Raw genomic sequence first — 24683 nt, 5'->3', positions numbered from 1 at the left:
ACATGGCAGGGGGTATGACAATCGCCAACTTGAAACTATACTACAAAGCTCCTGTGATAAAAACAGCATGGTACTGGCAAAAAAACAGACCCGAGGATCAGTGGAATAGATTAGAAGATGCAGAAGCAACTCCAGACATACTCAGCCACTTCATCTTTGACAAAGGAGCCAACCACCCTCATTGCAGGAAAGATAGCCTATTTAATAAATGGTGTTGGAAAAACTGGATTTCAACCTGTAAAAGATTAAAACTAGACACTTATCTATCACCATGCAATAAACTAAGATCAAAGTAGATCAAAGATCTAAATATTAAAACAGAAACACTAAACTTGCTAGAAGATAAGTTAGGTAGAACTCTTGAAGACATTGGCATAGGAAAAGACTTTATGAACAAAACCTCAGTAGCACAGGAACTAGCACAAAGAATCAACAACTGGAGTATCATCTTATTAAAAAGCTTCTGTACTGCAAGAGAAACCACCCACAGAGCTAAGAGACAACCTACAATGTGGGAAAAAAATTTTAACAGCTGTACTGCAGACAAAGGACTACTATCTAGAATATATAAAGAACTGGAAAAAATCAGACCCCCCCCCAAATTCAAAGACCCAATTCAAAAATGGGGATCTGAAATGAATAGACATTTCTCAGACAAAGAAGTAAAAGCAGCAAATAAATATATGAAAAAATGTTCAACATCACTGGTCATTCAAGAGATGCAGATGAAAACAACACTGAGATTCCACCTCACCCCAAAAAGAATGGCTGCTATCAAGAAATCAACCAATAACAAATGCTGGCGGGGGTGTGTGGAGAAAGGAACCCTTCTCCATTGCTGGTGGGAGTGCACACTGGTGCAACCACTGTGGAAATCAGTATGAAGATACCTCAAAGAACTAGGACTAGAGGTCCCATTTGACACAGCTATTCCCCTGCTGGGTCTCTTCCCAAAAGAATTAAAAGAATCATACCACAGTGATATATGTGCACCCATGTTTATAGTGGCACAGTTCTTAATAGCAAAAGCTTGGAAACAGCCCAAGTGCCCATCAACTGGAAGCTGGATAAAGATGTGTTTTGTTTTTTTTTTATAAAATGGAGTACTACTCAGCCATAAAGAACAAGAAACTAGAGGCATTTATAGCTAAATGGATGCATATTGAGGCTATACTCTTAAGTGAAATAAAGAGGACACACATGTAAATACCAAATAGTTTCTCTAGTGTGAGAAACTAAAAGTGTAAATAAGGATTAAAATGATTAAAATGAATAATTGATAATTTGAAATAGAAAAGGTCCAAAGCGGTAGGGGTGGTGGGAGGGGAAGGGGAAAGGAAACAAGGGAAAGGATAAATTATGAGAAAAGAAAAAAAATGGAGACAAAGTCTTTGTAAATAGGGAAGGGTGAAGGGGGTGAAGGGCACACAGGTAATAGAGAAAAAATAAGGACCAAGATACATCATGTAGGGCCAGGGATTTAGCTCAGTGGTTCCAGCGCCTGCCTCGCAAGTGCAAAGTCCAGAGTTCAATCTCTGGTACCAAAAAAAGAAAAAAAGATACATCATGTACAGGTACAAGCACCCAATGATAAATGTAAACATACTGTATACCTAAAATGCACCAATAAAAGAATTTAAGGAAAAAAATAAAATAAAAGTAAAAACTGAAATGAAAAATCTAACTTTCAAAAAAGAAAAAAAAGGAGATGCGGGCTGGGGATTTAGCTCAGTGGTTCCGCCACCTGCCTCGCAAGCAGAAGGTCTTGAGTTTGATCCCTGGCACCAAAAAAAAAAGGAGATGGACACAAAGAAAAGGTCTGTATACATATTCAGGAATCATCTGAAAGCTATAAATAAGCCCAAATATAGCATGTTTATCAACAAACATAAATGAGCATAACTCACCCATACATATATTATTACATTACATATATTATGTATAATAAACATCTGAAAGCTATTTAACAGAAATAAGCCTAAATGTGGCATATTTATCAATAAATGTAAATGACCATAACTCACCTATTAAAAGAAAATGACTTTCAGTTTGGCTTAAAAAGCAAAATCCATCCCTATACCCCATACAAAAGACATACCTAAAACAAAGTGATTCAGACATTAAAAATAAAAGATGGCAGAACTATACCAAAATATAAAAATAAAACAGAAATCTTAATCTCGATATCACCTGGACAAAGTAGAATATAGGACAAAAATCACTAACAAAGACAAAGGAAATTTTATAATGCTAAAGAATACAATGCAAACTAAGAATTTCAGAGTACTCCTAAAAACACAAAAGACCTGAGCAAATAGAAAGAGAAGTACACCGTGTTCTTGAATAGAAAGACACCATTTTGATGCCAATTCTGCCCAAGTTAATTCATAAATCCATAAATGCATAAATTTAATACCAGGTCATTTCAAAGCCTAAATTTTATATGAAAATGAAGCCAATTCATTGAATATTTCCTAAGCAGGTGGTAACCCCTCAGGACACAAAAACAAATGAGATATTATCCCCTTGAGAAGTTTCCAAACCAATAAAGCAATACATCTATCACTCATGAAGGTACAACTATCCACCAAAGAGGCATGAACCTACTATCTGTCAAAGTGGCATAAACCTCATGCTCAATACTAAAGACTATTCACAACAGGGGTCTCCATCCTCCAGTACTGGTCAGTGGACTCTCAGTAACCTGTTAGTAACCAGGCAACACAATACCAGGTGAGTGGTGGGCAAGTAAGCAAAGTTTCATCTGTATTTATAGCTATCTCCCACCACTAATTCCTGTCCAAGCTCTGTCTCCTGTCAGATCAACAGCAGTATTAGATTCTCACAGAAGTTCAAACGTACAGTGAAATGTGCATACAGGGACCTTGGCTGCATGCTCCTTATGAGAATTTAATATGTGATGATCTGAAGTGTTGATGCTAGTGGTGGGGAGTGCCCACAAAATAGATTAACATTGGCAGAAAGATTTCACTACAGACCACAATAATTTAACTGCTTGAAGACTCATACCAAAATGCTATCAGCGATCAGCAAGTAATAATGTGCATCTGATGGCAGACGGTAAGTATGCACACATATTTATAGTGGTTAAGTGAGTTTATACACTTCAGGTGTACACATCTGGTGGCTGGCTTTAAGTAAGAATATGACACTTATTTCAGTCCATGTAACGCCCACATGTTATTATATTTATCACTTCTGTTCATGCCTCTCTCCTTGCCCTGAGCACATGTCTCAGTGACAGTTTTGGTAACACCAAAGTTAACCCTAACCAAAAATGAATTAAAAAATGAACATCACTGGAGAGCTCCTTTGCAAAGAAGATTCAATGACGAGACAACAGAAGACTCTAAGACTGCCAACAGAAAGAGAGCTGCATTTAAAAGAAAATACCGAGTCTCACCTATTGTGGGCTCACTGCAACAAGGGATTCACATTCTCCAAGCCTGCACTACACAGTATGTGCTGACCAGCTATCCAACAAAACCATGTAACCTTAACTGCTTCATCACATGGAGACCAAGCACTCTGCACTAAAAGACAAGCCTCTGGAGTTTTTCAAAAGAAAAGAACATTCCCCGGTACCAAAAGAAAAAAAAAAGAAAGAAAGAAAAGAATAAAACATGAGCACAAAGAACAGAAGCAACTATTGAAGGCCAACACTTCATCAAATGTGACTGAATTGAAAGCATCATTTTTAATGGCTAACAATTTGCTAAAGCTAAGAAACCTTTTATTATTGGTGAAAAGTTGATCCTGTCTGCTGCTAAAGACACCTGTCATGAACTTTTAGGAAAAGCTGCACTTCAAAAAGGGTGGCCCACCTCACTGGAGGAAAGACAGTCTCTTTTTTTTTTCTGGTACTGGGGATCAAACTTGGGATCTTGCACTTCCGAGGCAGGCGACAGAACCACTGAGCTAAATCCCCAGCCCAAGCCAGCCTCTTTAATAAATGGTGTTAGAAAAACTGGGTTTCAACCTGCCAAAGATTAAAACTAGACACATATCTTTCACCATGCACTAAACTGAAACTGAAGTTGATCAAAGATCTAAATATTAAAACAGAAACCCTAAACCTCCTGGAAGATAGGTTAGGTAGAACTCTTGAAGACATGGGCATAGGAAAAGACTTTATAAACAATACCTCAGTAGCATGGGAACTAGCACAAAGAATCAAAAACTGGGACCTCATCTTACTGAAAAGCTTCTACACAGCAACAGACATCACCAACAGAGCTAAGGGACAACCGACAATGTGGGAAAAAATTTTACCAGCTGTTCCTTAGAAAAAGGACTACTATCTAGAACATATAAATAACTTACAAAAATCAGACCTCCCAGATTTAAAGATCCAGTTCAAAAATGGGCATCTGAAATAAACCAACATTTCTAGAAGAAGAAGTAGAAGCAGCAAATAAACATAAGAAAAAATGTTCAATATCACTGGTTATTTCAGAGATGCAGATGAAAATAACACTAAGATTCCACCTCACTCCAGAAAGAATGGCTGCTATCAAGAAATCAACCAATAACAAATACTGGTGGGACTTTGGGGAGAAAAGAATCATTCACTGTTGGTGGGAGAGTAGACTGGTACAACCACTGTGGAAATCAGTGTGGAGATTCCACAAAAACTAGGACAAGAGGTCCCAATTTGACTCTATTATTCCCCTTCTGGGTGTATTCCCAAAAGAATTAAAAGGATCAAACCACAGCGACATATGCACACCCATGTTTATAGAGGCACAGTTTATAATAGCTAAATTTTGGAAACAGCCCAAAAGCCCATCAACTGGTAAGTAAATAAAGAAGATGTGATTTTTTTTTAATAAAATGGAGTACTAACACAGAGGAGCTGAGCCACTCCAAGTGCCCAGGAGGAGGCTTCCAAGCCACCATACCATCCTCCTTAGCACAGAAGAGGTGAGCTGCTCCCAGTGCCCAGGAGGAGGCTTCTGGGCCACTGTAACCACCCCCTCCTCCAGCACAGAGGAGGTGAGTCGCTCCCAGCAGCCAGAAAGAGGCTTCCAGACCACTGTACCAGCCTCTTCAACGCAGGGGAGGTGAGCTGTGTGGGTGCCAGCAACAACCTCCCCCAGTCAAAATGAGAAGACACATAAACAAGTCTCAAAACCAGACTTCCAGATCACCTAAAGCAACCCAAAGGGAAACAAGATGGAACCGTCTGATACTCAACCACCTGGACTCCCTGAACTGGCAACAAAAGAGCAACTGGAAAAAATAAAATCAGAAATAATTTCCCAGATAACATCAGAGATTGTGCCCATAGTGTAAGACATGATGAATAAATCTAGAGAAGGGACAGATTAAAAAAAATAGAGGAGCTGAGGAACATGATGGAATCCCAGCACAGGAAACAAATGGGATTCATAAAACAGATGCAAACAGATTTCCATGAGATTAAAAACTCCATTGAAGGGCCAGGGATTTAGCTCAGTGGTTTCGCTGCCTGCTGCGCAAGCACAAGGAGCCAAGTTCAATCCCCCACACCAAAAAAAAAAAACTCCATTAAAAGCTTATACAGAACAATGAGCCAATGTGAGGACAGAATCTCAGATATAGAGATAAGATTGCAATTAATGACCAGGAAAAGAAAAACTGCTTTAAAATTGTAAAGGACCACGAGAAATCAATTCATCAGCTGCTAGACGATGCAAAGAAAAATAACATAAGACTGATCAGAGTCAATGAAAAAACAGGAGAGAGTACAGACAACATAAAAAAACTGTTCACAGGGCTGGGGATTTGGCTCAGTGGTGTCACCGCCTGCCTCGCAAACACAAGGTCCTGAGTTTGATGGCAGGTACCAAAAAAAAACCTGTTCACAGAAGTGATGGCAGAAAACTTCCCAAGCAAGGGAAAAGAACTTGATATACAGATAAGTGAGGCATATACGACTCCAACTAGCCATGATCAAAAAAAAAATCTACACATAGGCATATAGTTAAAGATTCCAGAAACCCAACAGAAGAACAAAATTCTACAAGCAGTTAGAGAAAAGAAACAATTCACATACAAAGGAAAGCTCATAAGACTCACAGCAGACTTCACAACACAAACAATCAAGGCAAGAAGAGCTTGGAGTGATGTATTTCAAGCCCTAAAGGAAAACAGTGTCCAACCCAGACTGATGAACCCTGCAAAACTATCTTTCAAAATTGATGGAGAAATAAGATACTTTCATGACAAAGAGCTCCTTAGGAACTTCATGAATACCAAACCAGCACTCCAAAAAATTTTAGACAATAGCCTAGGAAAAGACAATGAGGACCACAACCCCAGGAAGCCCAGCAGAATGAATTCATTCAGCGCAACAAGAAATTAAATGCAAAGGGGGAGAATCCAACAAAAAGAAAAAGACATAACCCACAACGTGGGAAAAAATCTTCATCTGCTTTTCCTCAAAGGTCTATTATCTCGAATCTATAAAGAATTTAAAAAGATCAGACCTCCCAAATTTAAAGACCCAATCCGAAAATGGGCATCTGAAATGAACAGATGTTTCTCAGACAAGGAAGTAGAAATAGCAAATAAATACATGAAAAAATGTTCAACATCACTGGTCATTCAAAAGATGCAAATGAAAACAACACTGAGATGCCACCTCACTCCAGAAAGAATGGCTGCTAGCATGAAATCAACCAATAACAAATGCTGGTGGGGCTGTGGGGAAAGAGGAACCCTGCTCCACTGCTGGTGGGAGTGTAGACTGGTGCAAGCACTGTGGAAATCAGTATGGAGATACCTCAAAGAACTAGGACTGGAAATCCCATTTGACCCTGTTATTCCACTGCTGAGGATCTTCCCCAAAGAATTAAAAAAATCATACCACTGTGATATATGTGTGCCCATGTTCATAGCAGCACAGTTTGTAATAGCTAAAACTTAGAAACAGCCCACATGCCCATCAGCTGGAGACTGGATCAAGAAAATGTGTTTTTTTTATAAAATGGAGTACTACTCAGCCATAAAAAATGAGAAATTAGAGATATTTATAGCTAAGTGGATGCACATTGAGGCGATACTCTCAAGTGAAATAAATAGGACACACATGTATAAATACTGAATAGTTTCTCTGGTGTGAGAAACTGAAAGTGTAAATTAGGACTAAATGTATAATAGGTAATGTGAAATGGAAGAAAAGGGGCAAAAGGGAAGGAAGTGGGAGGGCTAGGGGAAAGGATAGAAGGGAATGGGATTAATATGAGAAAATGGAAAAATAGGAACAAAATGTTTGTAAATAGGGAGGACTGGAGGGGTTGAAGGGAGGGCTGGGCAAGGATGAAAAATAAGAACCAAGAAAGATTATGTAAAGGTGCAAATTTCCAATGATGAATGTCATTATATTGTATACCTAAAATGTACCAATGATTAGAATGAACAATAGATAATGTAAAATAGGAAGAAAAGGTCCAAAGGGGTAGGGGTAGTGGGAGGGGCAGGGGAAAGGAAAGAAGGGAAAGGAAAAAGTGCTGAGAAATGGAAAAAATGGAAATAACGTCTTTGTAAATAGGGAAGGGTGGAGGGAGTGAAGGGAGGGCTAGGAATGGGGAAAAAAATAAGAACCAAGATGCATTATGTAAAGGTACAATTCCCAATGAGAAATGTAATTGTGTTGTATACCTAAAATGTACCAATAAAAGAATTTAACAAAAAAAAAAAAAGAAAAAGTCATGACAATGATAAGTCAATACAGATCGGTTATAACCATCAATGTTAATGGTCTCGATTCACCAATCAAAAGAAACAGACTGGCAGAATGGGCCAAGAAGCAAGATTCAAAAATATGCTACATAAAAGAAACACACTGAATTCAAAAAGAAACTCATAGACTGAAAGTTGAAGGGTGGAAAACAATACTCCATGTGACAGGAAACCAAAAAAAACAGGAATAGCTATCCTCTTTGAAGATCAAGTGGATTTCAAACCAAAATCTGAAACACTTCTGGTCCCAAAAATTTCAAATAAGGGATAGTCAACTTGTATGTACAAATCTATTGTGAACATGTGTTTTCATTCCTCTTAAGTAAAAACTTAAGAACAGAACTGTTTGTTCTTAACAGTAATACAAGAAATACTATATTGTTTTCCAAAATGGTTTTATCATTTTACATTCACATTAGCAGTATTAGAAAGTTCTAACTGGTTCACACCTAAGCTGACATTTGTTCTTTGAAAACTTTTAACTTCATCTCCCTAATGAGTGTATAATGCAGTCTTGTTATTGTACTGATTAGTATTTTTTTGATTCTAGTGTTGCACACCTTTCCTTGTGCTGTACTGGCTATTTATCATCTTCTTGTGTCTACTTTTTAATTGGGTTGTCTATTAATGAGCTGTAAGTGTTCTTTATATATTCTGGTCATAGGTTATATGCATTATAAATATGGTCTGTTTAAGGACTACTTTTTATTTTCTTAACGATGTCATTTAAAGTTCTAAATTTTGATGGAATCTCATTTATCAATTTTTTTCTTCTATACATCATGTTTTTTGTATCCTAGGAAATTCTTGCCTACCCTAAATTCATGAAAATTTTCCCTTATAATTTCTTCTTTAAAGTTTTACAGTTTTAGTCTTTCATATTTAGGCTCATAGATCCTTTCAAGTTATTTTTATATATGGAAATAAAGGGTTGAGGTTAATTTTTTACGTACGGGTAACAGGTATTCTAGTACCATTTGCTGAAAACACTACCCTTTCCTCTGCTCTTGAGTTTATGTTTTATAAAATGTTAATGTTAAATAATCTTTCAAAACTCAGTGGACCATATACGTGTGGCTCTATTTCCAGATTCTCTGTTTTATTCCAATGATCTATATGTCTTTCCTTACACCAACACTGCCTTGATTACTGTAGCTTTAAAGGAAGTCTTAAAATTAGGTAATAAATGTCTTCCAACGCTGCTTCTTTTTTTTTTCTTTTTACTTTTCTAGGTCCTTTGTACTCCTATATAACTTTCAATTTCAATATCCAGTTCTTCATTTATACCAAGTATACACAGACCTGAATTTTTATATATATCTTGTGTTTGCTCATCCTGCTAAATTCAGATACAAGTTCTAGGGGCTCCTAGAGATTTATTAGTATTTTCTCTGTAGATGATCATTTCATCTACATATAAAGATTTTACCTTGCCAATCCTATGCTAATTATTTCCTTTTATTGCCAGACTATTTTGGTTTGGGCCTACGTTTCAAAGTTTAATGGACAGATGAAGAGTATGCATATCTGCCTGTGTTCCCCACCTTAGGGAGAAAGCACTATATCTTTTCCATTAATATAAGGCATTTTTGCTGGAAGTATGGAGTACATGTCTTATCTCTTGAGAAGGTTCTGTTCTACTGCTAGTCTCCTGATAGCTTTTACCAACAGTAGCTGTAGAATTTAGTCCAATACTTTTTCAGCAACTACTGACAGGATCATACGGCTTTTTCCTTTCCTCTGTTAAAATGATGACTTATGAGGCCAGGGATTTAGTTCAGTGGTTTTGCCGCCTGCTGTGCAAGCACAAGGACCAGAGTTCAACCCCCAGTACAAAAAAGAAAAAAATGATGACTTATGGGAGTGGATCTTCCAATGCTGAACCAACACTGCCATCCCTGTAATAAAACCACTTTCCACATACTGCCAGATCTGACTTCTAATAGTTTGTTTTGTTAAACAAATTTCTATCTATGTTCATACTTTTTCCTTCTATTATCTTTATCCAGTTTTAGTATTGGCACAATGTTGATTTCCTAAAATGAGGGGAGAAGTGCTCCTTCTTTTCTCTGCTTTAAATGTTTGATATAATTCATCAGTTAAAATGTATATGAGCCTGTCGTTGTCATATAGGTAGGTTTTTAAGCTAGAAATATACTTTCTTTAATAGTTGCTATTCAAATTTTATATTTCCTCCAGAGTCCATTTCATTAATTTGTCTTCCAAGGAACTTCTTAGAAGTTGTCAAATTTATTTCAAAAAGGATTTTTGTAATATGCTTTCTATATCCTTTTAAATTCTGTAAAATCTGTGGTAATGTCCCGTAAATTTTGATACTGTAATTAAAACAATGCACAATTGATATTGCATAATAGGAAGAAAAGGTCTAAAGGAGTAGCAGAAGTGGGAGGGGTAGGGGAAAAGAAAGAAGGGAAAAGAAAAAATATGAGAAAAGGAAAAAAAATGAAAACAAAGTCTTTGCAAATAGGGAAAGGTGGAAGGGGTGAAGGGAGGGCAGGGGAAGGGAAAAAAATAAGAACCAAGATACATCATGTAAAGGTACAAGATCCCAATTATGAATGTAACTGTATTTTATACCTAAAATGTACCAATAAACTTAATGGAAAAAAATAAAATAAAACTAAGCATAAAATGAACCAAAATTTTAAAAAATTAAAAAAATTAAATGGAGTACTACTCAGCCATAAACTTGAGACATTTATAGCTAAATGGATGCACCTTCAGACCACACTTGTAAGTGAAATAAATAGGATACACATGTGTAAATACCAAATCATTTCTCTGGTGCAAGAAACTGAAGGTGTAAATAAGGGCCAAAATATATAATAGATATCATGAAACAGGAAGAAAATGTTCAAAGTGGAAGGGGTACTAGGGAAGGGGGACAGGGGAAAGGAAAGAAGGGAAAGAAAAAAATTAAAGGTTAAGACAAAAATGGAAACAAAGCTTATGTATATAGGGGGTAGAAGGGTTGAAGGGAGGGCAAGGGAAGGGGAAAAAATAAGAATCAGGATTTATCATGTACAGGTACAAATTCTCAATGATGAATGTGATCATAAGGTATACCTAAATGTACCAATAAACTCAATTTTTAAAAAAGGGTGGCACATATTGCTCTTTGGGCTAGGACCGTAATTAGGTAAAATACCAGAGGATACTGAAGCATAATTGTTAGGATTAATGAAGTCACTGTGATACACAATCCAGGTTGACAAGTCTACCAATGTTGACAACAAGGCAACAAGTATTGGTTTTGTGCACTGCATTTTTCAGGAGGATATGCAGGAGCTTATGTTATGTGCATCACAGCTGCAGAAGTATTCAAGCCTTTAAAAGTTTATATATCAGGAAAACTGAATTGATCAACTTGTGTAGATATATGCACAGATGGAGCAGCTGCGATACCTGGACTGCTTTCTGGTTTCAATACTTAGATCAAAGAGATCACTTCTGAAGATTAAGTCTATGCACTATGTCATTCATAAAGAAATGTTGCCTAGCTGAAAAATGCCACTGTACTTAACTAATAACACTGTGCAGGATATAATTATTAAAGTGAATGCCCTTAATTCATTGGCAAATGAAATGGCAAATCTATTGGCAAATCTCTGTGAGGAGATGTATGCAGAGCATTATGTCTTCTTTTACACAGAAGTGAGATGATTTTCTAAAGACTCATCACTAGCCAGTTTCTAGGTTATTAGAGCCACTCTAGAGATATTTCTTAGAAAAAGTCATCACCAGCAGCACATTTCAAAGACAAAGAACGAATCACAAAACTTCCTTTCTCGTGTAATATATTCATCCTGCTCAATGAATGCAATCTGTCACTTCAGAGGAGAATGACAATTGTGTTCAAGTTGGCAGATAAAGTGGAGGCATTCAAAGCCAAACTGGAATCATGGGCTTTTTGACATGCTTCAAACATTAGCAGTGATTTTGAAAGAAAATGAGCTAGGGCCTTCTTTCTCCTAGCTCAGTGGTAAACCTATGGCACATGTGCTGCAACGAGCTGTTTGTATCATTGAAAGTTCTAAAAGTTCATCATCACTGTCCTAGCTGGTACATGATCACCTATCTTCACTTTCAAAGGCATTTGAACATTACTTTCCAACCACAAAAGACCCCTGAATTGGGAAGGAATGGATTCACAACTCATTTGTGAATTAGCCAGGTGAATCAACTTTATGCTAGAAGTGGATCAACTATTTGAGATTGTAAATTACAGTGGCCTTAAAAGTATGTTTGAGATAACTTCAAATATCCCTATGTTCTGGATTAAGAGCAAGGCAGGATATACTGAGTCTGTCACAAAACCACTGAAAAGCCTGTTTCCATTTCCAAAATCCTATCTTTGTGAAATAGGGTTTTCTTCACTAACAGCAACTGAAATGAGATCACAAGGTAGACTAGACATACACAACACACTTAGGATATCACTCTCTCTCATCACCCCCAAATGGGACTGTCTAGTTAAAGGAAAACAAATTCAGGGCCCCCAGAGCTTGTGAGCTCAGGGCTCCCAGATTATGGTGAGTTGCATAATTATTATATATTACCATGTAATAATGATAGAAATAAAGTGCGCAATAAATGTAATGTCCTCTAACCATCCAACCCCAGTCCATGGAAAAACTGTCTTCCACAAAACTGGACCCTGGTGTCAAAAATGTTGGGGACCACTGCTCTACAATGTGTGCTGTTTCCCTTTTCAGAATTATCTCCCTTGATCCACATACTCTAGGCTATAGTTTAACTAGTCTGACTCACTCTTCCTTCATTTCTCAATCTGATTCCATTCATCTGGACAAACTCTTAATCTATAACTGACCAATAACTTTCTTTATAACTCAAGTTCCAACTTAATCTATCTACATAAAGTAAAATTTGTTCATGTGAATACTTTTTAGACCTTTCTTTGTATTTTAATTATTAATACCTTGTACTGTAATATAGTTCTTCAAAATTCATTCCTTCAACAAAACTTTGTGTTACCAATACCTCAGAATTTAATCTAGGGGCAAGAGATATACAAATGGAATCAGACCAAAATTCAGGATTTTCATGAAGTCATTGCCTCGTGAGGGCTACAAACTTTTCAATAAATTTAGAAGGCAACTTTATAGTGACGTGTGAATACTAGAAAAAAATTAAAGAGTCTGCCAAATATAAAGGAAAGCATATGTTTCATGGTACCCAAAGATGGGGAAGATGGATGCCACATGAAGGTAAGGCCAGAAAATTAGGTTTATGACCTGTCTTGAAAAGCCTTGAATGTCAGGTTAAGAAATTAAGACTTTCTTTAAAAACAAGGAGAAGTCTTCAAAAGGCAATCAGAAATCACTAAAGAATTTTAATCAGGACAAAAAACAGATTTGCAATTCAGAATAATTTGTACTTTGCCTGGGTTAAAATAAAAGACTGGAGAGAGAACACAGTAATTAATATTTTAGGCAAGAAGTATGGAATTAGAGGACTAATACTGAAGAAAAGAAGTGACAGAATTTTATAATCAAAGTATTTAAACAAATTTAAGACTTCATCTTTGTTTATTTTTCGTTTGTTTTGTTTTATTTTGAAGCAGTTCTCACTATGTTCCACACACTGGCCTCAACACCCTGAGCTCAAGAGATCCTCCTTCTTCAGCCTCCCAAGTAGCTGGGACTAAGAGTGCAGAACACCAGCCCCCACTAAGAGTTTTTTTTCTTTTTTGGCAGCATTAGAGATTGAACACAGAGCCTTCACACTAAGCTACATAATCAGCCCCTTTTGTATTTTTTAAATTGGGATAGGGTCTTGCTAAGTTGTCCAAGGTGGGCTCAAACTTGCAATTCTCCTGCCTCAGCCTCCTAGAGTGCTGCAGTTACAGGTATGTGCCACCACACTCAGCTATTTCATTGTTTTTATTTTATTTTTTTATTAAATTCTTTTATTGGTACATTGTAGGTATACAACACAATTACATTTCTCATTGGGAATTGTACCTTTACATAATGCATCTTGGTTCTTATTTTTTCCCCATTCCTAGCCCTCCCTTCACTCCCTCCACCCTTCCCTATTTACAAAGACTTTATTTCCATTTTTTCCACTTCTCAGCATTTTTCCTTTCCCTTCTTTCCTTTCCCCTGCCCCTCCCACTACCCCTAGCCCTTTGGACCTTTTCTTCCTATTTTGCATAATCAATTATTCATTCTAATCATTGGTACATTTTAGATATACAATATAATGACATCCATCACTGGAAATTTGCACCTTTACATAGTCTCTCTTGGTTCTTATTTTTCACCCTTGCCCAGCCCTCCCTTCAACCCCTCCAGTCCTCCCTATTTACAAACATTTTGTTCCTATTTTTCCATTTTCTCATATTAAATCCATTCCCTTCTATCCTTTCCCCTAGCCCTCCCACTTCCTTCCCCTTTGCCCCTTTTCTTCCTATTTCACATTACCTATTATACACTTTAGTCCTTATTAACACTTTCAGTTTCTCACACCAGAGAAACTATTCAGTATTTATACATGTGTGTCCTATTTATTTCACTTGAGAGTATCGCCTCAATGTGCATCCACTTAGCTATAAATATCTCTAATTTCTCATTTTTTATGGCTGAGTAGTACTCCATTTTATAAAAAAAACACATTTTCTTGATCCAGTCTCCAGTTGATGGGCATTTGGACTGTTTCCAAGTTTTAGCTATTACAAACTGTGCTGCTATGAACATGGGTGCACATATACCACTGTGGTATGATTATTTTAATTTTGGGGGGAAGATCCCCAGCAGTGGAATAGCGGGGTCAAATGGGACTTCCAGTCCTAGTTCTTTGAGGTATCTCCATACTGATTTCCACAGTGCTTGCACCAGTCTACACTCCCACCAGCAGTGGAGCAGGGTTCCGCTTTCCCCACAGCCCCGCCAGCATTTGTTATTGGTTGATTTCATGCTAGCAGCCATTCTTTCTGGAGTGAGGTGGCATCTCAGTGTTGTTTTCATTTGCATCTTTTGAATGACCAGTGATGTTGAACATTTTTTCATGTATTTATTTGCTATTTCTACTTCCTTGTCTGAGAAACATCTGTTCATTTCAGATGCCCATTTTCGAATTGGGTCTTTAAATTTGGGAGGTCTGATCTTTTTAAGTTCTTTATAGATTCGAGATAGTAGACCTTTGTCTGAGGAAGAGCAGGTGAAGATTTTTTCCCACATTGTGGGTTGTCTCTTCACACTGCTGGTGGTTTCTCTTGCTGTACAGAAGCCTTTTCATAAGAGGAGATCCCACTTGTTGATTGTGCTCGTTCACAGGCAACTGAGGTTTTGTTCATAAAATCTTTTCCTACACTCATGTCTTCAAGGGTTCTACCTAACCTCTGTTCCAACTGGTTCAGAGTTTCTACTTTAATATTGAGATCTTTAATCCATTTTGATTTTAGTTTAGTGCATGGTGAGAGATACAGGTCTAGTTTTAATCTTTGGCAAGTTGAAGCCCAATTTTTCCAGCACCATTTGTTTAAGAGGCCATCTTTCCTCCAGTGAGGGTGTTTGGCTCCTTTATTGAAGATGAGATGGCTGAGTGTGTCTGGCGTTGTTTCTGCAACTTCTAATCTGTCCCACTGGTCCTCAGGTCTGTTTCTTTGCCAGTACCATGATGTTTTATCACAGTAGCTTTGAAGTATAGTTGCAGGTTGGGGATTGTAATACTCCTTGCCATGTCTCTGTTACCTAGAGTTGCTTTTGATATTCTAGGTCTCTTCTTGTTTCAAATGAATTTTTGGATTGTTTTCTCAAGGTAAATGAAGTATGCTGCTGGGATCTCAATTGGAATTGGATTAAATCTATATAGCAGTTTTGGAAGTATGGCCATTTTCACTATATTAATCCTTCCTACCCAGGAGCAGGGGGTGTCTGTCCATTTTCTGATATCATCTTCAATCTCTCTTTTCAGAGTGCCATAGTTTTCAGAGAAGAGGTCTTTGATTTCTTTTGTTAGGTTGATTCCTAGGTATTTCAGTTTCTTGGATGCTATTGTGAAAGGAATTATTTGCCCTATTTCTCTCTCAGTGAGTCTGTCATTGGTGTAGAGGAAAGCTTTTGATTTTTGTGTGTTGACCTTGTAACCAGCTACTTGACTGAATTTGGTTATTAAGTCTAGAAGACTTTTGGTAGAGTTCCTGGGGTCTTCTATATAGAGTATCATGTCATCTGCAAATAATGACGATTTGACTTCTTCATTTCCTATCTTTATTCCTTTTCTTTCTCTTGTTTAATTGCCATGGCTAATGTTTCCAGAACTATATTGAACACGAGTGGTGATAGTGGACATCCTTGTCTTGTTCCTGATTTGAGTGTGAAGGATTTCAGTTTTTGACCATTTAGTATGATATTGGCTGTTGGCTTTTCATAGATGGCTTCTATCAGTTTGAGGTAGAGATCATCTATTCCAATTTTTATAGGGTTTTTATCATGAATGCATGTTGGATTTTGTCAAATGCTTTTTCTGCATCTATGGAAATAATCATATGGTTTTTGTCCTTGGCTCTATTGATATAGTGTATTACATTGATTGATTTTCATATATTGAACCATCCCTGCATCCCTGGGATGAATCCCACTTGATCAGGGTGTATGATCTTCTTGATGATCTTCTGCATTCTGTTTGCCAGTATCTTTTTAAGGATTTTTGCATCTATGTTCATTAGTGAGATTGGCCTATAGTTCTCCTTTTCAGTTAGGTCTTTCTCTGCTTTGGGGATCAAGGTGATGCTTGCTTCCAGGAATGAATTTGGAAGTAATGCTTCCCTTCAATTTCATTGAAGAGTTTATACAGTAGTGACAGCAGTTCCTCTCTAAATGTCTTGTAGAATTCAACAGTGAAGCCATCAGGGCCTGGGCTTTTCTTAGTTGATAAGTTTTTAATTACATTTTCAATTTCTTTGGTTGATATTGGGTTGTTCAGAATTTTTAGGTCTTCGTTCAACTTTGGTAATTCATACGTATCTAGGAATCTGTCCATTTCTTCTATGTTGTCCATCTTATTGGCGTATAGGTTCTGGAAGTAGGTATTGATGAGCCTCTGGATTTCTGCTGGGTCTGTTGTAATTTCACCCTTTTCATTCCTAATTGCATGGATTTGGGCCTTTTCTTTCCTTTTTTTGACAAGGTTGGCTAAGGGTTTATCAATTTTGTTGATTCTTTCCAAGAACCAACTCTTGGCTTCATTGATTTTTTGTATGGTTCTCTTAGTCTCCATTGCATTGATTTCTCCTCTGATCTTTATAATTTCCTCCCTTGCATGAGCTCTGGGGTTGTCCTGTTCTTTTTCTAGAAGCTTGAGGTGCAGCATCAGGTTGTTTAATTGGGCTCATTCTGTTTTCCTAATATGCGTATTCACTGCTATGAATTTCCCTCATAAGACTGCTTTCATTGTGCTCCATAGATTCCGATATGTTGTATTGTCATTGTCATTCAATTGAAGGAACTGTCTGATTTCTTCTTTAATTTCCTCTGTGACCCATTGGTTATTCAGAAGTGTGTTGTTCCATTTCCACATGTTTATGAAATTTTTTGAGTTTCTTTTGATATGGATCTCCAATTTCATTGCACTATAGTCTGATAATGCACAGGGGATAACTTCAATTCCTTTGCACTTACTTAAACATGTTCTATGTGTGAGTATGTGGTCTATTTTGGAGAATGACCCATGTGCAGCTGAGAAGAATGTGTACTCTGATTTTGTGGGGTGGAACACTCTGTAAACATCTGTTAAGTTCATTTGTTCAAGAGTTCGATTGAGTTCTAGTATTTCATTACTTATTTTTTGTCTAGTTGATCTATCTATTTGTGACAGTGGGGTGTTGGGGTCCCCCACAATTGTATTAGTGCATATATGACTTTTCATGTCCATAAGTATTTGTTTTATATACTTGGGTGCACTAGTGTTTGGTGCATAGATATTTATGATTGTCATCTCTTCCTCTTGGATTCTTCCCTTTACAAGGATGTAGTGTCCTTCTTCGTCTCTCTTAATCAGTGTTGGTTTGAAATCTACTTGATCTGCAAAGAGGATAGCTATTCCTGCTTTTTGGGGGGTTCCTGTCTCATGGAGTATTGTTTTCCACCCTTTAACTTTCAGTCTATGAGTTTCCTTTTGAATTAAGTGTGTTTCTTGTATGCAGCATATTGTTGGATTTTGCTTCTTGACCCATTCTGCCAGTCTATTTCTTTTGATTGGTGAATTGAGACCATTAACATTGATGGTTATAACTGAAAACGTATTGACTTGTCATTGCCATGACTTTTTCTTTCTGTTGGGTTCTCCGTCTTTACATTTAATTTCTTGTCATGCCAGATGGGTTCATTCTGCTTTACTTCCTGGGGTTGTGATCCTCAATGTCTGTTCCTAGGCTATTGTGTAAAATTCTTTGGAGTGCTGGTTTGGTATTCATGAAGTTCCTAAGGTGCTCTTTGTCATGAAATTATCTTATTTCTCCATCCATTTTGAAAGACAGTTTTGCAGGGTACATCAATCTGGGTTGGAGGCTGTTTTCTTTTAGGGCTTGGAATATGTCACTCCAAGCTCTTCTTGCCTTGATGGTTTGTGTTGAGAAGTCTGCTGTGATTCTGATGGGCTTTCCTTTGTATGTGATTTGTTTCTTTCCTCTAACGGCTTGGAGAACTTTGTTCTTCTGTTGAGTTTCTGGAATCTTAACAATTATATGCCTATGTGTAGATTTTTTTTGATCAAGGCTATTTGGAGTCCTATATGTCTCACTTATCTGTATGTCAAGCTCTTTTCCCCTGCTTGGGAAGTTTTCTGCCATTATTTCTGTGAAGAGAGTTTTTATGTCATCTCCACTCTCTCCTGTTTCTTCATTGACTATAATCAGTCTGATGTTATTCTTCTTTGCATCATCTAGCAGCTGCTGGATTGATTTCTCATGTTCCCTTATAATTTTGAAGCAATTTTTCTTTTCCTGGTCATTAATTGCAATCTTATCTGAAATTCTGTCCTCACATTGGCTGATTCTGCTGTGTAGCCTTTGAATGGAGTTTTTCATGTCCTGGAAATCTATTTGCATCTGTTTTATGGATTCCATTTGTTTCCTATGTTGGGATTCCATCATGTTCCTCTTTTTTTTATCTGTGTCCTCTCTAGATTTATTAATCATGTCTTGCACCATGAGCAAAATCTTTTCTGTTATCTGAGTAATTATTTCTGATTTCATTTTTTCCAGATCCCCATTTGTTGCCAGTTCAGCGGGTCCAGGTGGTTGAGTATCAGAGTGTTCCATCTCCTTTCCCTTTGGGATTGCTGTAGGTGATCTGGAAGTCTGATTTTGAGACTTATTTACGTGTTTTCTCATTTCAACTGGGGTTGGGGCTGTTGGCGCCTGCACAGATTACCTCCTCAGAGCTGGGAGAGGTGGGACAGGGGCCGGGAGCAGCGGTAGGGATGGTGGCCCAAAAGCCCTTTCCTGTAGACTGGGAGCAGCGGGAGGGATGGTGGCCCAGAAGCCCCTTCCTCTGGGCCAGGAGCAGCAGGACAGAAGGTGGCCCAAAAGCCCTATCCTCTGGGCTGGGAGCAGTGGGAGGGATGGTGGCTGGGAAGCCCCTTCCTCTGGACCAGGAGCAGTGGGACGGCGGCTCAGAAGACCCTACCTCTGGGCCGGGAGCAGCAGGACTCAGTACTGTGGTCTGGTGGTCCAATGTCCTCTGTGTCTTTGTAGTGTGGAACCAGGTGGTTGTACAGAGGAGCAGGGGTGGGGGTCCAGTGGTTTGTTGCCAGGGCGTGGGCTGATTCTGCATGTTCTGCGCGACTCGGGACCTTGGTAGGGGGTGCGCAGACCTGCCTTTCTGCAGTAGGCTGATTCGATGCCTTCCACGTGACTCAGGACCTCCGTAGGGCGTGCACAGACCTGCCTGTCTGCAGCGGGCTGATTGTTCCACGTGACTTGGGACCTCAGTAGGGGGTGCGCAGACCTGCCTCTCTGCAGCCTATTTCATCGTTTTTAACACAGACGTTTTATATACCAAAGAATAAAATATAAGTGGGGCATGGTGGGCATAACTGTAATCTCAGCTACTCTAAAGGCTGAGGCAAGAATATCACGTTTAATTAGGTAAAGGAAGGATGAGAAGTAGGGAGGGACAAAGGTAATATACTATTGTTAATGAAAGTACTGTCTTATTTCTTAGAATTTTCAATTTATATTTAGAGAACTCTTAAACTGACAGAGAAATAGATTTTTATTATGTTACTCTGCTTTTCTGTGCCTTTTTTCTTTCCGTGTCACATTACATGAGATCTTTTCGAAGATATTAAGTAATTAAGATCAATAGAGACAGCACCCAACTCACAATTTGGTTAAATAACATAAACAGCTACAAAGAAGTCTACACACAAGTAGGCGAGGACAAGTGTCATGATTATTACCTAGCTAACAGAAATTTTAAGACTCATATTGATTTCACAGATTCAATGGGGAAAATCTATAGCTCAGAATCAATAAAACAGGGTCAGGGATTAGTTCAGTGGCACTGTGCCTGCCTGGAAGTGCAAGGTCCTGAGTTTGATTGTGAACACAGCAAAAAAAGAATCAATGAAACATTATCTTGTACCATGTATCCATATGTTTCCTCAATTAGAAACTCCTTAAAGGCTGAGTCTCAGCTATTTTTGTACACTACACAGCCTAATGTTATACGTGAGCACTTTGGTTATTCAAGAAATATGTCAATGAAAGAACACAGTAAATGTTTATAAATATCCTTGGCTAGAGTTAGTAGGACCATACTAACTGATACAAGGATATGTTTTTGAATGACTTTAGCTTCAAGCTATCCTACTAGGTTTTATTTTCCAAGTCATGTCATTCTCTTTTAGAGAAGCATAAAATGGTAATCCCCTATGCTCACCAGCAGGTTTGACCTTTTTAGTGAATAATCAACAAGGAAGCCGGCTGAAAATGTATATTCACAAACCTCAACACAATAACTGTTTCATCACTGGAATGAAATATAAAAATCTACATTTTAAAAAAGATATACTAAAGCCCAACTTCACCTGAGAATTTCACCAAAAGCTGCTCTTCAGCAACAACCTGTGGAAGGCCAAAGAATTACATCTTCTCTCTCCATCCCTGCACCTAAGTCAAGTGATCATGTGGCAAGCCCCCCCTATTTATGGTATAAATCTGTTCCTGGGAACCAAGTGGTTGTTCAGGCCTAAGAGATTAAAAGGCCCACAACAAAAGAAACACAGATCCCTGAATTATTTCACAGAAAAGAGCTGGCTACTAACTACAAACATCCGCATCAGAGTAGTAGACAAATAAAAGTGAACTTCTATTCAGTTAAGTCAGTAAAATGTTAGGGTTGCTTACAGCAGCAGCATCACTTTAATATATTATGTATGTGTACCACTCATATACCAGTATAACCACATACACACATATATAATTCATTTAATCAGCAAAATGTATTAAGAATCCATTCTATGCTCAATTATAACTATGAGCAAAAACATCTGCATCTTTATATTCATGAAACTCAAGTTAATTGAAGCATGAATGACGAAGCACAGAGTTTCTATGTGGGAGTTACTGAAATGGGACAGGGCAATCAAGAAAAAATAAAGAAACACAACTTCCAATCAAGATACAGTAAAAAGGATCAGATTTACCACCCACTGACACAACTCAAAAACTGGGAAAATATATGAAATAATTTTTAAGATATCAAACTTACTGTAACAAAAAGTAATCCTTCAGAAATGGGGGTGTAAGGTGAATACTATATGATTATTTAAAGAATCACAGGTTAGAAAAGCTTGTTTTCCATATGTTCAAGAATCTAGAGCTAAAACTAATCATGTTAAACAAAGAAAGCAAAATACAAAAAAATTCAAATCAAACATTTGGAGATAAACAATACAATGTGTAGGTTTAACAACATAATGTATGAAAGTAACAGACTAGATACTGAAGAGGGAAAGATAGTGACAATAACAATACAACAACAGAAACTATCTATAGTGAAATATAAAGAGGGAAAAAGATTTTTAAAATAAATGAACAGAATCCCAGTGAGAAATGGGACAGTTTTTTGTAGTCTAATGTACAGGCAATAGGGGTCCAGAATAAGGGGAGAGATGAAGAATGTAAAACTTTTTGATGAAATAATGGCCAAATATCCCAAATTTTATGAAAACTAACAACCTACAGATTCAAAAAACTCAACAAATCCCAATCACACACAAAAAGATTAACAAAATGGCATCAAGGCAAATCATAATCAAACTGCTTACAGCAAACTCTCAAGACCAAGCAGAGAAAAAAATATCACATACAGGAAAAAAAAAAAAGGCACTGGAGTAACAACTTTATATTACTGAAAGGAAAAAGAAAAACCCATCGGCCTAAAATTCTTTACCTTATGAAAATATCCTTCCAAAAACAAAAGTAAACAAGAGACTTTTTCAGATATAAAAAGCTAAAAGAATTCATCGGCAGCAAGCATGGACAACAAAAGTGTTAAAGCATGTCCTTCAAGCAAAAGGAAAATGTATCAGTTGGAAATCTAGATATACATGAAGGAAGAAATAGTACTGGAAATGGAAGCTCATGGATGCCTATATAAAGAAAAATAAAGATTCTCATTACTTAAATCCCTTTAAAAGATAACAGTTTAATATAAAAATAATAACAATGTAGTGTGAAGTATAAAACATATGTAGAAGTGTATGAAAAATATTCCACCTAATTTCTAAGGTTCTTACACTGCATGTAGGGTGGTACAGTATATCACTGGTAGACAGACAATAACAAGTTAAAAATGCACACTATAAACCCTAAAGTAATTACTAAATTAACACAACAAAAATAAACAGCCAATAAGAAAAGGTGGTAGCATAAAACAAAAAATACAGAATATAAAAGGCAAAAAAAAGGAGGAAAGGGGGGAAAAGGATCAGATGAGACAACAAATAAAAAAACAATAGGATAGGGCCCAGGGATTTAGCTCAGTGGTGCCAACAGATATCAGAAAGGATAAAAAACCAAGACAATTACACATTACCCACAAGAAATTCACTTTAAATAGAAGACAAAAATATGTTAAAAAGTAAAGGATGAAAAATGGCAACTACCTGGCCTCTGTTTTAAAAAAGTAATCAGAATAAAAAAATGGCTGATGACATAGTTTTGACTCACAGGATGCCATAAATCAGAAAATATTTTCATATTCAAGAGTCCTCTTCAAGACTTAAAACCTAAAAATATCAAACTGTCTTGTACTCTTCATAACAAAATCCACCCTATATAGGTACTTATACATCATTTCAATTATCTCAACAGTACCTATCTCAGAAGAAATTCCAAACTGAGCTAAGAGATTAGCAATCTATTCTGAACAATAAATAAACACAATTTATTTTTAAAGATGGATGTATACTCTTAATAGCTTGCTTCTGTAAAATCTATGATCTCACAAAAATACTGTGTATTTAAGACAATAAAGTCTAAGCCAAATGGTAAAAGCAAAATGTAGCCATATCTCACCACATCCATTACCTCTGGGAAAAGATTTAAAAGGTTATTGAGGGCCAGGGATTTAGCTCAGTGGTTCCACTGCCTGCTTCACAAGCGCAAGGTCCCAAGTTCAATCCCCAGTACCAAAAAGAAAAAATAAATAAACAAATAAAAATAAAAGGCTATTAATTTTTCTTCCTGGTAAAATATATTTTAACAAACAGTATCAACATATCTGTATGGCTATTTAACCATCTGCGATTCACTGAAGCACTTACAAAAAGACACTGTACTGTATTATGTTAGAAACAGAATTTTAAAATGTTATGCCCTTGAGAGACAAGTATGGCAGGGAGAGGATGAAATGCATGTCTGTAAAATGTCATAGTATGCTGGAAGCAACACCTATGGGATGTTTACATTATCATCTCAATTTTCTAAATGTATCTTGGTATTTTTACCAAGGCTGCTAAATTTATGTATACAGTGTTTTTCATTTTATTCCCTTATTGTACTTTTGATGTCTGTGGGGTCTGCAGTGATAACTCATTTCACTCTTTTCACTGTTAATCTATATCTTCTGTTTTGGGGGAGCTGTTTTTGTTTGTGTCTGTTTTGGGGTTCTTTTGTTCAGTTTTGCCAGAGGCATGCCAATTTTCTTGTTTTGTTTTGTTATTTTAAAGAACCAATATTTTGTTTCATTCATTTTCTCTTTTTTCTCTTGTCAATTTTGATTTCTGCTCTTATGATTATTCCCTCCCTTCTACTAGCTCTGGTTTTATTTTACTATCCTTTTCGAGTTCTTAAAGTGAAAGTTTAGATTGTTCATTTGAGACTTATCCCTCTTTCCAATGCTGTACATTTCCCTCTGAAATTTAAGGACGGTCTCCAAAACAGTAAGATGTGGCCAACAAATTGTAAAGAAGACCCAGTGAAAAACAGGACAATTTACTAAGAAAAGAAAATTCTCTAAGATAAGCCAGGAAATAGTCAAACCCAGCAAAATAACAAAGATGATGCTACTAAAACAATTCCTCAAAACAAAATAAATTATATTGAATGACTTCACATAAATGACTATTGGGTCAATCACATATAAAAAGGGAAAAAATTCATCTATGGATAATAGCCCACTAAATTTGCATAACATATAATACAAGACAGAAAGAAGCCAATATAGGAGGTACAGAAGAGTTTCAGAATCTCATTTTTCCATTTAATCATCTTATGGCGCTCTTTTACTACCAAGCCAATTTCACAGGTTTCCAAATGCTGACAAACAGGAGCTGAGGCTGGGCATATGCGAAGGACAAGTGTCGAACTGTAATGATGATGTTTATGAGCTGTCTCACCCCATGGCAAAGTAATTTTTAAAGAATAAAAATTTCTTTCTTAC

The 24683-nt window shown here is 37.0% G+C and overlaps 1 protein-coding gene and 1 long non-coding RNA gene across 4 annotated transcripts in view; both read right to left on the bottom strand.

The window, feature by feature from the left end:
* Rab3ip (RAB3A interacting protein) overlaps positions 1–24683 on the bottom strand; it is a 72216-nt gene that overhangs the window by 35891 nt on the left and 11642 nt on the right. The gene's annotated exons all lie outside the window — the stretch shown is intronic.
* LOC147823651 (uncharacterized) lies at positions 1827–24677 on the bottom strand. Its single transcript, XR_015443482.1, has 2 exons — positions 19740–24677; positions 1827–19675 (listed from the first exon to the last, which is right to left on the bottom strand). It is a non-coding gene; the product is annotated as an uncharacterized LOC147823651 (long non-coding RNA).

Source organism: Heterocephalus glaber, unplaced genomic scaffold (genome assembly GCF_053883595.1).
Source record: "Heterocephalus glaber isolate CG9 unplaced genomic scaffold, H.glaber_assembly_v1.0 deba00001571, whole genome shotgun sequence".
NCBI lineage: Eukaryota > Metazoa > Chordata > Mammalia > Rodentia > Bathyergidae > Heterocephalus > Heterocephalus glaber.
The sequence above is the reverse complement of the archived record's forward strand: the minus strand, read 5'-3'. Positions and strand labels throughout refer to the sequence as shown.